The sequence below is a fragment of the Oryctolagus cuniculus genome, chromosome 2, assembly GCF_964237555.1.
Source record: "Oryctolagus cuniculus chromosome 2, mOryCun1.1, whole genome shotgun sequence".
Classification (NCBI taxonomy): Eukaryota; Metazoa; Chordata; class Mammalia; order Lagomorpha; family Leporidae; genus Oryctolagus; species Oryctolagus cuniculus.
Genome location: NC_091433.1, coordinates 119,741,443 through 119,758,955, shown reverse-complemented (window position 1 = coordinate 119,758,955; position 17,513 = coordinate 119,741,443). Strand labels below are relative to the sequence as shown.

Genomic DNA, 17,513 nt, shown 5'->3' with positions numbered 1-17,513 from the left:
ACTTGTTATAGCATTAAGTCTCAATGTACAGCACATTAAGGACAGAGATCCTACATGAGGAGTGAGTGCACAGTGACTCCTGTTGTTGACTTAACAAATTGACACTCCTGTTTATGGCCTCAGTAATCTCCCCATGCTCCAGTCATGAGTTTCCAAGGCTATGGAAGCCCCTTGAGTTCTCCGACTCTTATCTTGTTTAGACAAGGTCATAGTCAATGTGGAGGTTCTCTCCTCCCTTCAGAGAAAGGTACCTCCTTCTTTGAAGACCTGTTCTTTCCACTGGGATCTCACTCACAGAGATCTTTCATTTAGTTTTTTTTTTTTTTTCCAGAGTGTCTTGGCTTTCCATGCCTGAAATACTCTCATGGGCTTTTCAGCCAGATCAGAATGCCTTTAGGGCTGATTCTGAGGCCAGAGTCCTGTTTAGGACATCCGCCATTCTATGAGTCTGCTGAGTATCTCGCTTCCCATGTTGGATCACTCTCCCCTTTATTTATTCCATCGGTTAGTATTAGCAGGTACTAGACTTGTTTATGTGCTCCCTTTGACTCTTAGTCCTTTCATTATGATCAATTGTGAACTGAAATTGATCACTTGGACTAGTGAGATGGCATTGGTACATGCCACCTTGATGGGATTAAATTGGAGTCCCCTGGTATGTTTCTAACTCTACCATTTGGGGTAAGTCAGCTTGAGCATGTCCCAAATTGTACATCTCTTCCCTCTCTTATTCCCACTCTTATGTTTAACAGGGATCACTTTTCAGTTAAATTTCAACACTTAATTACAGAATTAAACCAGTCATATTAAGTAGAACAGACAAAAAGAACTATTAAGAGGGATAATGTATTAAGTTGTTCATTAACAGTCAGGGCTATGCTGATCAAGTCACCTTTTCTCATAGTGTCCATTTCACTTCAACAGGTTTCCTTTTTGGTGTTCAGTCAGTTGTCACCGATCAGGGAGAACATATGGTATTTGTCCTTTTGGGACTGGCTTATTTCACTCAGCATGATGTGTTCCAGATTCCTCCATTTTGTTGCAAATGACTGGATTTCATTGTTTCTTACTGTGGTATAGTATTCTAAAGAGTACATATCGCATAATTTCTTTATCCAGTCTACCTTTGATGGGCATTTAGGTTGGTTCCAGGTCTTGGCTATTGTTAAATGTGCTGCAATAAACATTAGGGTGCAGACCGCTTTTTTGTTTGCCAATTTAAATTTCTTTGGGTAAATTCCAAGGAGTGGGATGGCTGGTTCGAATGGTAGGGTTATATTCAGGTTTCTGAGGAATCTCCAGACTGACTTCCATAGTGGCTTGACCAGTTTGCATTCCCACCAACAGTGGGTTAGTGTCCCTTTTTCCCCACATCCTTGCCAGCATCTGTTGTTGGTAGATTTCTGAATGTGAGCCATTCTAACTGGGGTGAGGTGAAACCTCATTGTGGTTTTGATTTGCATTTCCCTGATTGCTAGTGACCTTGAACATTTTTTCATGTGCTTGTTGGCCGTTTGGATTTCCTCTTTTGAAAAATGTCTCTTGAGGTCCTTGGCCCATCTATTAAGTGGGTTGTTTGTTTTGTTTTTGTGGAGTTTCTTGATCTCTTTGTAGATTCTGGTTATTAACCCTTTATCTGTTGCATAGCTTGCAAATATTTTTCCCATTCTGTCAGTTGTCTCTTCACTCTCCTGACTGTTTCTTTTGCAGTACAGAAACTTCTCAATTTGATGCAATCCCAATAGTTGATTTTGGCTTTGACTGCCTGTGCCTCCCGGGTCTTTTCCAGAAATTCTTTGCCTGTGCCAATATCTTGAAGGGTTTCTCCAATGTTCTCTAGTAACTTGATGGTGTCAGGTCGTAGATTTAGGTCTTTAATCCACGTTGAGTGGATTTTTGTGTAAGGTGTAAGGTAGGGGTCTTGCTTCATGCTTCTGCACGTGGAAATCCAGTTTTCCCAGCACCATTTATTGAATAGACTGTCCTTGCTCCAGGAATTGGTTTTAGATCCTTGATCAAATATAAGTTGGCTGTAGATTTTTGGTTTGATTTCTGGTGTTTCAATTCTGTTCCATTGGTCTATCCATCTGTTTCTGTACCAGTACCATGCTGTTTTCATTACAACTGCCCTGTAGTATGTGCTGAAATCTGGTATTGTGATGCCTCCAGCTTTGTTTTTGTTGTACAAGATTGCTTTAGCTATTCGAGGTCTCCTGTGTCTCCATATGAATTTCAGCATCATTTTTTCCAGATCTGAGAAGAAGGTCTTCGGTATCTTGATTGGTATTGCATTGAATGTATAAATTGCTTTTGGGAGAATGGACATTTTGATGATATTGATTCTTCCAATCCATGAGCATGGAAGATTTTTCCATTTCTTTGTATCCTCTTCTATTTCTTTCTATAAGGTTTTGTAATTTTCATCGTAGAGATCTTTAACGTCCTTGGTTAAGTTTATTCCAAGGTATTTGATTGTTTTTGTAGCTATTGTGAATGGGATTGATCTTAGAAGTTCTTCCTCAGCCATGGCATTGTCTGTGTATACAAAGTCTGTTGGATTTTTGTGCATTGATTTTATATCCTGCTAATTGCCAAGCTCTTCTATGAGTTCCAATAGTCTCTTAGTAGAGTTCTTTGGGTCCCCTAAATAAAGAATCATATCATCTGCAAAGAGGGATAGTTTGAGTTCTTCCTTCCCAATTTGTATCCCTTTAATTTCTTTTTCTTGCCTAATAGCTCTGGCTAAAACTTCCAGAACTATATTTAATAGCAGTCGTGAGAGTGGGCATCCCTGCCTGGTGCCAGATCTCAGTGGAAATGCTTCCAACTATTCCCCATTCAATAGGATGTTGGCTGAGGGTTGTTCATAGATTGCTTTGATTGTATTGAGGAATGTTCCTTCCAAACCCAGTTTGCTTAGAGTTTTCATCATGAACGGGTGTTGTATTTTATCAAATGCTTTCTCGGCGTCTATTGAGATAATCATATGGTTTTTCTTCTGCAGTCTGTTAATGTGGTGTATCACATGGTTTTGCAAACATTGAACCATCCCTGCAGACCAGGGATAAATCCCACTTGGTCTGGGTGGATGATCTTTCTGATGTGTTGTTGCATTGTATTGGCGAGAATTTTATTGAGGATTTTGGGGTCTATGTTCATCAGGGATATTGGTCTGTAATTCTCTTTCATTGCTGCATCTTTTTCCGGCTACTTTTGAAGTTTCATTTTTCTTTCATTTTTTAGTAATTTAAGCAATGTTTTAAAGTGTATTTTTAAAAAGTCTTTTACATCCACACATGATTAGGCCCAAGATATAATAAAAGAGTTATAAAGCGATTCGTCCCCTGCCCCTCTTTTTTTTTTTTTTTTTTTAAACTACTGACTTTCAGTTACAGCAAACTTGGTGTAACTGATAAGACAAAATGGTTATAGTTAATTGCTGGGAGCCAGTGAATCTCAATCTTGATGGCATATTGGAATCACAAGGCATATTTTTAAATCACTGCCCCCTCCATACTCTGATGAGTCAAGCATCAGACCAATGAAATTAGAATCAAAAGAGGTAGAATCTAGGCTGTGAAAGTTTTTAAATGCTCTTCTAGTTACTCACAGTAGAAAGATGAGAATCATCTTGCTGTTTTGTAAATCTCAAATCTGATTGAAGGGTGTATGTGTATTCAGAAAATTAAACTCATGTCTTTGCTTGTGTTTAATCTTTTTTCTCACTCCACTTCCCAATATTCGTAATATCGCAACTCACCTAGTGTAACTTTGACAATTCTTTTTATTGAAATACCCATGTTAACATATGTCACTTTGAAAGCAGATAATAGGAAGAAATTATGGATAATTATTAAGCATGTTACTTTTCAAGTCAGAGTTGGGTATACAATATCTTTGGCTCAGAATCTATTACAATCATGATAAGCTTAAGGAAACATAATTAATAGATATAGTACCACATCTTAGATGAAAAAAAGGGACAATTTAAAATAACTAAAGAATATAAATTACATATAAATATTAATAATATTGCAATCTTACCTTTTTCCTCAATTGTGATTAATGTGCCATCCTAATACTAGATGCTCTGAGAAAGAAGTCTCTCAATATTCTTAATTTCCTGTTAATCTAAACCACTTCTCAAATAAAAGATTGTTAAGAGACTGCCAAAAACTCACTGCATCCATTTTGTGATGAAAGTATTAGCATCCCCTTTACATATAAGTAGAACATGAAATTATGAAATTGACTGTCCTCTTTACTTCTTTTGAGAGACAGTTCACCAGGCTAACTGAAACAATTAAATATACCCTGTGTGGTTATAAGACAATAATTAAATTCATTTAAGCTTTAAGCCATTTCCTCTCAACAGTTTTTGCACAGGAATAATTTTATACAGACTGTAAGGCAAATATACACATTGAATTTTTTGTACTCTTATTTATCACAGATCAGAGAAAATATGGATTTTGTCTTTTTGGGACTGGCTTGTTTCACACAAATATAATGGTTTTCAGTTGCATACATTTTGTTGTGAAAGACATGATTTCATTCTTTTTACAGTTAAATAATATTCAATAGTGTATATATGCATGTATACCACATTTTTTTATCCAGTCATTAGTTGATAGATATCAGGTTTGATTCCATATCTTAGCTATTGATGATTGAACTGAAATACCATAGGGGTACAGAATGCTGATTTCATTCCCTTTGGATAAATTCCCAGGAGTGGGATGAATGGGTCATATGGGAGATCTCTTTTGAGAATTCTGAAATCTGCATATTGTCTTCTACAATGGTTGTGTTAATTTGCATTCCCACCAACACTGGATTAGTGTACTTTTTTCCCTATGCCCTCTGCAGTGTTTATTGTTTGTTGATCTCTGTATAAGACACATTCTAACTGGGGTGAAGTGAAACCTCATTTTGGTTTTTATTTGCATTTTTCTAATGGCTAGTGATCCTAAGCACTTTTCATGTTCAATTTCTTTTCATTCTTGCATCATACTCAACGTCCTACGTATGTTTTATAGCTACTAATATATATATTTTTAAGAAGCATCAATGATTCCCGTTTTCTCCACCGTTAGTACTGTCTCAGCCCACATCGTGGCATCCTTTCCACAAACAACCTGCTGGGACTCCCTGAAGAATTCTACAGGGAATTCACTGATTTTCATAGCCCAATTCTCAGCCATCAACTTTGTTTCCTATTTTCCTTAACCCAGGTTTCCTATTCTGAAAGCTGTCCCTGTGTTATCAGATGCAACTGTTCTTTGTATTTCTGCCAATGTGGCTTTTCCTTTTTCTTTTACTTTAATAATCAATCTCCCTCCAAGGTAATGTCCCTGTGGATTTGGGGCTCAATGTTTTCATCAAAATTCTATATCTATTCTATCATAAATAAGGGAATTTAGCCTGATAAGGGTAGTCCTTACTCTAGTAAGGACCCAAATTTGAATATAATCTTGAAAACAGATGCTATTTCAAGTGATTTTCAAGTGTTTTCTCTCTCCAGTGCATTCTTTATTTAATTTTCAGTATCTTGGGAGAGATAAATAACTGGGAATAAATTAATATGCAATCATATTCCAACAAGGAGTTTTTTTTTTCAATAGTTAATAAGTTCCAGAGGGAATGGAATATTCAATTGGGAAGAAACAGTTCAAAGGTTGGAGAATCTTGGGAGGGACTCTGGAAGACCCTAGTGAGAGATCCTGTGGCTAAATTTTTAGCTCAAGTTTCTTGGCAAAGAAGGAAAACTCTGAGGACTTAATGAACATCATTCAAGAGCAGTCTCCTGCAAAAATACGAAACACTCTGCAAGAAAACCTGTTCAAATGTTAAAGGGGAATTGACTTCAATTCTTTTTAGAATCCTAACTAGATATATTTCCTTTGTCATCAATTTTTTTTTTTTTGGCTTTCATTTTTTCAAACTATCAAACAGGGGTGAGCAAACAGCTCTCTCATCTCTGAAGAATCCAAAATGGATTGATAAATTCATTTCTCCTGACCTTAGAAGTTATTTCCAAGAGATGCCTACATGGAAGAACATAACCTACCCTTGACTAGGGACCTTGACTTCTCAATTGATTTTTGGATTCTTTTTTATTCTGTCAGATACAACAATACATCAATATCTGAAAATCTCTGGAAACATCGCAGAGGAATATTGTCAGCTATATTAAATAAAATTCAAAAATATTGGTAAGGGTTCTGATGAAAACATCTGTTACCAAGCTAGCATTTATTTCCTTTACTCTTTAAATTGTATTTGGTATCCAAAACTAAATGACTCAAAAGCATTTTTTGTATCAAAACATTGCTCTAAACTTATTACATATTCCATTAATTTGATAGTATTTAATAAGAAGACCAAAAACCCATGGAGGATGAGACTGTCACTTAGAAAATAGGATCAGAGTAAAATGCCAGCCGGAATTACTGATATTAGAATCTTTTATCAGTAGAAAGAGTAGATTGTGATGCTTTTAAAATATTACAAATTAAGAAATATTTTATAGATTAATATATTTCTATTTTTAAAAATTCCCATTTAAAACTGAATTAAACATTTCTATTCTGACTCATACAGAAAGTTTTATTGTCCTGTAGAAAGAATGCTTTGGAAATACTAAAGACTAATGATGAGTAAGCCTGTGGTGGGAGAGAGTTACTCAAGTAGTTCTAGCCAGTCAGAGAGTGATAACGCCTCCAACAGTCAGGAAGCCATAGCGTATAGCTGGATTGGAAGTGCAGCAGCCGGGTCTCGAACCAGCACCCATATGGGATCTTGGCACTACAGTAAGTGGTGGCTTTTCCAACTAAGACACAGTGCTGGCCCCTCTGCAAGGGTTCTGTTCATGGACTGCACCAATATTGTCTCTTTCTCTTCTTCCCATTGTGCCTGGCCAGAAGCAGGCATTGGTAGAAAGTAGGAATATGTGAGGATGGGTTATTTATTTCTCTGGTTACTCTCATGGATCCTTGCTATGTCTGCTTAGGACTTCAGTTTTTTTTTTTTTTTTTTTTTGGGGGGGGGGCAACTCATGAAATCTATTGTTTGATCTACAATATTCCTAGGGTTGTTTACAATTACTTGTTCCTGCTTGACTGGGAGTAGCGCAATGACATTTTGTTTTGTTATATAGACCTTATTCACAATTTTGTAAATAAATCTTTTAAGTCTTTCTCTTTTAGCCAGCTTGAATGAGTTTTATCTTTCCTATAGGGACTCTGTCTGACATAATCATATCATAAAATAAAAGGAAAATAAGGATCTATTATAAAATGCAATAAATTCATCTGTTGGTTAATAAAACATATTGCTGTTTAAATACTCTTATGAAGTTATGGTTACATAAGATTTCAATTTAGAATGCCAGTACTGGAAAGTTTTTATAACTATGGTATTATGAATTGACAGGCAGAGTGGACAGTGAGAGAGAGAGAGAGAGAGACAGAGAGAAAGGTCTTCCTTTGCCGTTGGTTCACCCTCCAATGGCCGCCGTGGCCGGTGCACCGCGCTGATCCGATGGCAGGAGCCAGGTACTTATCCTGGTCTCCCATGGGGTGCAGGGCCCAAGTACTTGGAATAATCAAGTTTTAAGAGGGAAGTGTCTGTTGTGGAAGAGGGACACCCCAGTTTGGGTTGTTTCTCTACTCCAAAACGTAGGCACAGGACTTCTAAGAGTAAGGCTGAGCATGAATACATAATATGAATATATAAGTCCTTAAATTTCCAAAGTTCTGATAACCCATTTTATCAAAAATGAGGACTGACATTTGTAAAGAGATGGAATGATGGGGAAGACTCGAGGTGGGAGAGGGCCAGGTTAATTCACTTTTATTTCACTGTTCGTGATACAGAATCAGATGTAATGGCTTCACTCAGTTGGTTTCTAGACAGCCACAGAGATAGAAGAGATGCACTCCATAAACTGGATGTGTATACCAAATCACAGAACTGTGACAAAATGTGACCAATAAAAGCAGTATTTTATGCTCTGAAAAAAAGTGACTGAATCAACTAAAAATTCTTGACTGAGACATTTTAAAGATTAATAACACCTAGTACAAAATCAGGTTGGTAATAAAAGATAGAATATACAAACATCTCTACCAACTTGTGAAAAATACTGATATTAATCAGCAGACAGTACAAAATAACATTCATAGTATTTTTAAGAACCCTGTTTACTACAAATCCTTGCTAGACTAGATAAGTGCGTGCCAATGAAAGGATATGTATGTTGCTCAACTACATATTGGTGTCAGTGACTGGTGGTCTGTGGTTACAGATTTTTAGTGTTTACATATGGACTTCAAGAATATGCCTGTTTCAGACAACAAGGAACTAATATTGTAATCATTAATAAATTCTCTTAATTTGAAAATACTGCATTTTATTGAAACATCCAAGTGAAATTTAAACCTCAGCATTCATAACAACAAACAGTAACACAATACGTTGAAGATTAGTCCAGTTTTGCCTTATCTTCCATACAACTTAAAATTTTCTTCTATGACTCTCATGGTAAGTTTTTCCGGCTAGTTCTTTAAAATATTTAATATGTAAGTAAGTGATTGCTTCCTATACTATCAAAATATATTGCCAAGTGATTTCATTGATTAAAAACAATTTCTCTTACAATATGCAATCAGTTAATATGAAACACCCAGAAAATGATCTTTGGATTCAGTTGTCAGGAGCCACATGAAACAAGCAGACCATTACTTTTAAGGATGTACCATTTATTATCTGCATATGTTATAATTTCAACTGGTCGGGACGGTGCTGTGGTGCAGATGGTTTAAAGCCATGGCCTGCAGCGCTGGCATCCCATATGGGCGCCGGTTCGAGTCCCAGCTGCTCCACTTCTGACCTAGCTCTCTGCTATGACCTGGGAAAGCAGTGGTAGATGGCCCAAGTTCTTGGGCACTGCACCCTCATGGGAGACCCAGAAGATGCTCCTGGCTCCTGGCTCCTGGCTTCAGATCATCTTAGCTCTGGTTGTAGCGGTCATCTGGGGAGTGAACCAGCAGAAGGAAGACCTTTCTCTCTCTCTCTCTCTGGATCTACCTCTCTCTGTAACTCTGTCTTTCAAATAAATAAAATAAATCTTTAAAAAAATAATTTCAATTGGTCTTACTTTATCCTCCATATTTTTTGACTTAAATTCCTTTTGTTGTTGTATACGTGCACCCAGAGAAGCCATATAGGTTTTTTAATGCATCTCTCAAAAAAAGTCATATTTAGAATTTAACTAAGTTTCTTGTTTAAACTGTTTCTTCTGAAAAATAAGGTCAGTATGATGCCTAGATTATAGTTACCTTAAACTGTGGCCCAAATGCTTATGGTAACTGTACCAGTCTTTTTTTTTTCTTAAATAAAATTCATTTATCAGGAGAGATAAAATCCAAACTCCAGAAGAACTGTTTGTTCCTATTTATTATTTTTTTTTAATTTTATTAAGGTATACACATTTCATATATTTCATATGTACACATTCAGGAGCATAGTAATACTTCCCATCCTACTCTATTTATTCTTTAAAATGATCTGGTTTGTACAAATCAGTTTGTATTGATAAAAGTATGGCATTAATATTAACAGTAGCCATGAAAATTTCTCAAGTCATCATGAAATATGCTTGCTCCTAATATGAACATGCTGAGGTTACTATGAAATTGATTATTTAATCTTTAGTTTTCTAATTTACCTTTGGGAAAATGTGATTTCTGAGAAGGTTAGCTTAATTCTGCTAATTATTCTTGCCAAATCAAGATAATCAGTGTTTGACAAAACATTTGATTTAAATAGAATTTATAGTCAATTCTTAAATTTCCACTGGGTGGCATTCATTTTTTTCACATAAATTGTAGTTTCATAGTATATGCAGTTATAAAGATTTGATTTATCACGATTTTTTTTTTTTATTTTTAAGAGTATTTGTTCATTTGAAAGGCAGAGTGTCAGAGGGAGACACACACACACACACACACACACACACAGATCTCCCTTTCACTGGTTCACTCCAAATGGCCTAAACAGTCAGGACAGGGCCATGCTGAAGCCAGACCCAGGAACTGTGATATAATTATAAAATTAATATACCTGGGCCGGCACTGTGGCTCAGTGGGTAAAGCTGCTGCCAGCAATGCCGACATTACATATGGGCACTGGTTCGAGATCTGGCTGCTCCACTTCTGATCCAGCTCTGGTGCTGCTGTGGCCTGGGAAAGCAATAGAAGATGGTCCAAGTCCTTGGGCCCCTGCACCTGTGTGGGAGAGCTGGAAGAAGCTCCTGGCTCCTGGCTTTGGATCAGCGCATCTCTGGCCATTGCAGCCACCTGGGGAGTGACAGCGGATAGAAGACCTCTCTCTTTGTCTCTCCTTCTCTCCTGTGTAACTCTGACTTTCAAGTAAATAAATAAATCTTTAAAACTTAATATACCTATTTATAAAGAAAATTAATCAGAAGAGTATGTATAGTGGAGCAAATTGGAAAGGTGACTTAGAGCCTGCAGTGAAATAAATGCAGAAGAAATGCTATGAACTTAAGATTGGACATATTGAAAGGGAAAAAGTGAAAAAGCAGAAAGGAAGGATTAGAACAACCTACCCATAAAAAATAAAGACCATGAGAATTAAAATTTATAGATGAGGAAAACAACCCATAGTGGGAAACAGAAGTGGGTAAAGTTAAGACCAATGAGAGCAGATTGCAAGAACCCATCAATTTCTGTCTAAGGCATTTTCTCTTGTCCTACAAGGTAACAGGGAGCTACTGGAATCTGTTTACAATGATACATAAATGTAGTTTTAGGATATGAAATCTGGGATGTCACATATTAAAACATTGTGATTTTTTGATATTCTAGAAAGCACCTGCAGTCTTGAAACAAACACGCATGACATCGTCACAATATTAGTCTGTAATTGACATTATGATATTTTTTGGAAATTTTCACACATTAAAATAATCTTTATGCTCTATTGATATACCACTGGAATATATATTTGTTTATATCTACTACCTCCTTAATAGAGCCCTAAAAATAAAACAACAGCAAAAAACAAAGTTACAGGCTATGTAGAAAAGATGATGCATCTGCTCAGGATAGAATATGCTTAAATTATTGACTACAAAGTTTACATACAAATGGTGAGGAAATGTTTTTATTCTTTTTTAAAATTCAATGTATCCAGTGAGGAGGTGACTAAACATGGAGTAAAAACAATAAAAAAGTAAATGAATGAAAAACAGTAAAAAAAAAAAGGGGGGGGGATTAAAGAGAATAAAATAAGTCAACATATTGATAAACTATGACTATTTTTGCAAATCATGTTTTTATTTTATTTTTATTTGAAAGAGAGAGATAGGAGGGAGAGACAGAGATCTCTTATTTGTGAGTTTACTCCCCAAATGCTTGCAATAACCAAAGCTGGGCCAGACTGGAACCAGCAGCCAGGATCTCCAAGCAGACCCCCAACATGGGTGACATGAACCCAAGTACTTGAGCCATCACATACTACTTCCCAGGGTGCAGTGCTATCAGGAAACTTAAACCCAACCTGGCACTCTAATATTAGATGAGGGAGTTCTTTTTTTTATTTTTAAAGATTTATTTATTTATTTGAAAGTCAGAGTTACACAGAAATAGAAGAAGAGACAGAGAGAGGTCTTCTGTCTGCTGTGTCACTCTCCAGTGGCTGCAATGGCCTGAGCTGTGCAGATCCAACGCCGGGAGCCAGGAGCTTCTTCTGGATCTCCCATACAGGTTCAGGGACCTAAGGACTTGGACCATTTTCTACTGTTTTCCCAATCTATAGTAGAGAGCTGGATTGGAGGTGGAACAACAGGGTCTTGAACCGGCACCCATAGGGGATGCTGGCACTGCAGGCGATGGCTTTACCCACTACACCACAGCATCCGCCCCAAATGAGGGAGTTCTGAGGGGTATCTTAACTGCTATGCCAAATGCCTACTCGCTTGCATACTTTTAATGAACTGTTGTAGGACAATGTTCTTTCTTTTCCTTTAATACTCAAAATCGATTCTAAAGATTACAATTAAATTTCAGTGAAGGAATAAAGTTAGAAGTTGTTTAGGCCTACTTATAAGTGGAATGCCCTTGATACTTAAAGAGTAGCCCTATACACAACAGGCTGCTCCACATATTCATTTCACTAAATATGAACACCTAAGGGTGATATTTATAATACTTTTTAACCTTTTGTAAAAGTATCAGAACTTTCATATTTCATACTATCATCATCAATAATGATTATATTTAAAACATAGAGAACATACCACTTTTATTGATATAAATTAAGTTCAAAAGGGTAAGCACAAAAAGAAATGAGAAAGATGAGTATAGATTAAAATGCCAAATATGTTAAATTTATAAAAGATTCAATGAGCAACACCAAATAAACCATGCAGTTTGCTGGTCTCTGTAACAGAATAGCTAATTATTATTGGAGCAAAAATAGCAATTAAGATATTTTGTATTTTTTTGCATATTCACCTGCCTCTGTGATAATTGCCAATGAAAAAATTAAATGGTTCAGTAAGTACTGAATTCAGCATCCCAGTACTACAGAGAACAATCTTTGCTAATTGAAATACGATGCATTAACTGCTTGGCAATACAAAGATGTTCTTCATGTTCCTAAAATAAATATTTACTGGTGAATATGTATAATTATTAGCATATTTTGCTTTAGATTTAGATCAATATTGAATAAGAAGTGAATAATATTTATAAGAAGTATGTATCAAATATATACATCTTTTATATATGCACATGCAGACATATACATATCAAATACATGTCACACATAGTCACACATGTATACACGCCACGTGTATTTGCATAATTATGACTGTATGTGAATATTAATAAACATGTTTTCATAATATACATGCAGATATTTATTGATATATGTATAACAAATGAAACAAAATAGGCAGTTACATATAGGGAACAAGCTGGCTCATCTCATTTCCACATTGGAGGCAACTATCCTGCTCATAGACTACAGTAAGACAAGCCTTGACATGGGGCTGCAATCATGGAGACCTACCTTATTTATGTTTACACCTTTTATAATATTTCCTATGGTATACTCTGGCATCGGCTTCTACTAGATTGGCAGAATGCTCCCTTTGTAACAAGGTGTGTATCCTCTCTCAAATGATAGACATCCTTCCCAGGTAACTGAGACCAGCCTGGAATACTAGTGCCATTTGTGTAAGATGATCTGAGCTCATGTACGTATCTGTGTAATACTGTATCTCTGTTTCTCTATTTAAAAGTAGTCTGTAACCTTCCATGTCATGAGGTCAGTGAATCCGATTCTGGAATGAACTCTGGGCTCATGCCTGTGTTCTTCCTTGGAGAGTGACCTGGTGAACAGGTCAAAATCATTGGCCAAAGAGGTATTTCTTTTCCAGAGTCAGAAGGGGAATATGAATGTCATAAGAGGCTGATTTGGGGTGACTCTCTGTTAGGAAGCTGGCAAAGATTTAATCCAACCATGTTTCCCTGGGCTATATATCTATCTGCTTGTGGTCACCTACATTCTCCTTGAGGAAAAGATTTTTTTTTTTTTTCAGTTGTGAGCTGCACTTTGAAGGATAATTTTAGAAATGTCATATTTAGCAGCGATAACACTAGTAAATTCTCTAGGATTTTCTTAGACTTGTTTGGTGAAAATAAATTGATTTACGATCATGGAATAAATGGATAGGACAGATTTTGGAAGCAAGTTCTAATTTTTTAAAGACTTATGTTACTGAAGTATCAACCCTAGTCCTCGATTTATGCTAGGGTTAGTTAGGGCAAGATGGAAAAAAGTTCTGAGAAACAGAAGAAATGTAGCCTTTCATGAGGTAATCTTTTTTAACATTATAATATGTAGGATGATAGAAGAAAGTAGAAGAAATTGTAATATTTAAAGTGACATTTAAAAGATGACCATGATTAGCTTCTGTGTTTATGATTACTTTCTTGTTAAAAATGTCAACATGTGTAGGGCTTAGTGAAGATTTATTTTTCCTAACAGATATTTGGGGGAGGATCTAGGAACTGTTGGAATAGCATCCGGGAACTACACCCTTTGAATTGCTTCCACACCAAGTATTATGGGGAACATGCTGTTTGAAAGATTAATTACAAACTATTAAAATGTTGGAATAATAAGGCAGATTTGGTCTAGGAAGAACAGTGGCTTTCTTTCTGCAGACTATTCCTAAGCTTTCCAAGGACCAATCATTTGATTTCACTCTGCAGGATGTCTTCTAGGCAGATGATTCTTACACCAACTCATATGTGCTTTCTGAAAAGTCTCTACCCACTTTTCCTCCTAGGTTCTTATTATCAGCCTAGCACCTGGGGAGCAGGAGGCAAAGGGAAGATTAATGTCATCCAATTCCTGAAATGTGTAACTATACTGCTAGTAGATTGGACTGCCTCTTACTGAGCCTATCCAACAGCATTTGAAGAAGTTATAGAATTGAAGTTGTTAATAGAAAAATGGATCACAGTGACTTCAATGACCTGATTCATTTTCCAGAGAGAAACTCAAAAAAAAAGACCCAACATTTATACTCTGGCTTCCAACCCCATATCTGGTTGATATGATAGGGTCACTGCCTAGTTTAGATTTCCTTCCTGGAATGAATTTACTTGCTTTGAATTCAACAGGCTACAGTCTGTCTGTTCTAATTCTACTAAGCTAGAAAGAAGAATTGAATAAAGTGTTTTAAAACACATGGTAAAAATAAAAATACCAATCATTGGGATTAAATGTAGGCTCACTGACCTCACAGATCATAGTAACAAACAGTATAATTTAGCATAAAGGAAACATTTTTAAAAAGATAATAATTACCCACAATATAGAAATGTATGTACATACATAAAAGAATGTAATATAACTTTATCTTCTCATTTACCAGCAAATGTATATCCACACAAACACATGTACACACAGACACACACAGAGAATTTTTCAGCTTCTATAGGTATTGTTACTCTAGAGTTAAAGCTTGACACATGGCAAGGTATAAGTGAAAAAAAATAAATTTAAGATATAATAAGAACAAAAGGTGATCATAGATAATTTCTTTTAATATAGCTTATTCTTTTTTCTTTTTAATACTGCTTCAGGTTGATTCTTGGAAAGTAAATAGGGCAAATTTGGTGTTGTACTCCTTATTAATATAATAAAATACATAAAATGTTTCATTCAGTGTAGAAAAATGATCATTTTGAATTTTAAAAAATGCAAATTTCTTACAATTTACACGGTGTTAGTGGTTTTTATAAGACTGCAACACTTACAGGGTGAATTTTCACAAATTGTCTATTCTTATTTTTATGGGTTGGGTAGATTTTATTTTCCCAAAACTCACGCAACTGTTTAAACTCTGATATCTTAATATTAATGGTTGATTGATGAAAGCTAACTATTTGTTCTAATGATGGTGTCTGAGAGGTAAGGCTGATGGAAGGTCTTCAGATTATTGAGGCATGCCCTCAGGGGTGGCACTGCTAACAAGTTTGAGTATTTCTGTACAAGTTCTTACCAAGATTATCTCTCTTCCCTTTTTGCTTTACCATGTGATCTGTACTCTGAACTCAAGGTGACCAGAATCCATAGATACTTTACTAAAGGGCCAGTCATTATTGAACTGTAATTTTTAAATTGTAGTTCAGATAGACTATTTCTTTCTGAATGAAGCACCTCTCTGGTATTTTAGTGAAAGTAACAAAGAGTTAGCTAATTCATTCATTGATTCTAGAGAGTTAGGTAATGTGGGAAGGAAATTACAATATGCAAATTTCCTTTATTTATTAGCCCGTGCACTTCAAACACAACAAGAACAACATATAGCTTATTAGCAACAGAGACCTGCTGCTGAATGCACTCATTGCTAGTGGAGTGTCTCAGCTGACACAGCAAGAAGGTAAATGCATGTACACTAACCTGTGTATATAGTGTCCATACATACATGCCCAATATCTGAATCTATATTACACTAAATGTGATTTCATATTTGAAGTTGCCAACTTCTTTTATGAAATCATTTATTATTTGGATCTTAATAGTTTCTCATCTTTGTATGTTAAATCCAGCTTTTAGTTAATTTTCTTATTTTAAACATTTATTTAAGGTGTACAAACTTACTGTATTTCATATATTCAGATTTTGGAACATAGTGATACTTCCTATCCTACCTTCCCTGCCACTCACCTCCTACCCTTCTTCATCCTCCCTCTCCTATTAACACTCTTAATTTTTAAAACAAAAACTTATTTTCAGTTTAGTTTATATTCATAAGATTAATCCTACACTATTAAAGAGTATGAAGAAAAAAATACTATTCCTCAACAATAGAGACAAGGGCCATGCAGAGTAGTAGGATACAAAATTAACCCACAAAAATCGATAGCATCACAGACAATGCCATGGCTGAAGAAGAACTTCACAGATCAATACCACTCACAATAGCTACGAAAAATTTAAATACTTTGGAATAAATTTAACCAGAAAGTCAAAGATTTCTATGATAACATTTTTTTTAAATTAAAGAAATATAAAAAGACACAAAACTTGAAAAAAATCATCCATAATCATGGATTGCAAGAATCAATGTCAGCCAGCGCCGCAGCTCACTAGGCTAATCCTCCACCTTGCGGCGCCAGCACACTGGGTTCTAGTCCTGGTCGGGGCGTCGGATTCTGTCCCGTTGCCCCTCTTCCAGGCCAGCTCTCTGCTGTGGCCAGGGAGTGCAGTGGAGGATGGCCCAAGTGCTTGGGCCCTGCAACCCATGGGAGACCAGGATAAGTACCTGGCTCCTGCCATGGGATCAGCACGGTGTGCCGGCCGTGGCGGCCATTGGAGAGTGAACCAACAGCAAAAGGAAGACCTTTCTCTCTGTCTCTCTCTCTCACTGTGCACTCTGCCTGTCAAAAAAATAAATAATAAAATAAAAAAAGAAAAAAAAAAGAATCAATGTCATCATAATGTCCATACTACCAAAAGCAATTTACAGATTCAATGCAACCCCAGTCAAAAACCAGTGATATTCTTCTCAGATCTAGAATAAAATGATGCTAAAATTCATAAAAAATAAAAAAAACATGAGACCCCAAAGTGCTAAAGCCATCTTATATAACCAAAACAAAGCTAGGGACATCACACAGTACCAGATTTCAAGACATCCTACAGAGCATTTATAATCAAAACAGCCTGGTATTGGCAAAAAATAGACATGTAGACCAATGGAACAGGATATAAATGCCAGAAATCAATCCTTGCATCTACAACCAATTTATCTTTGACAAGGAGCTATAATCAATCCTTGGTGCAAGGACAGTCTCTTTAACAAATGATGCTGGGAAAACTGGATCTCTGACCTCTACTTTACACCTTACAAAAAAAAAAAAATCCCCTCAAAATGGATTAAGGATCTAAATCTATGACCCATT

At 36.1% G+C, this 17,513-nt stretch overlaps 1 long non-coding RNA gene across 1 annotated transcript in view; it reads left to right on the top strand.

The window, feature by feature from the left end:
- The window catches only part of LOC138848809 (uncharacterized), a 276,973-nt gene that overhangs the window by 72,167 nt on the left and 187,293 nt on the right, over positions 1-17,513 (top strand). The window lies entirely within an intron of this gene.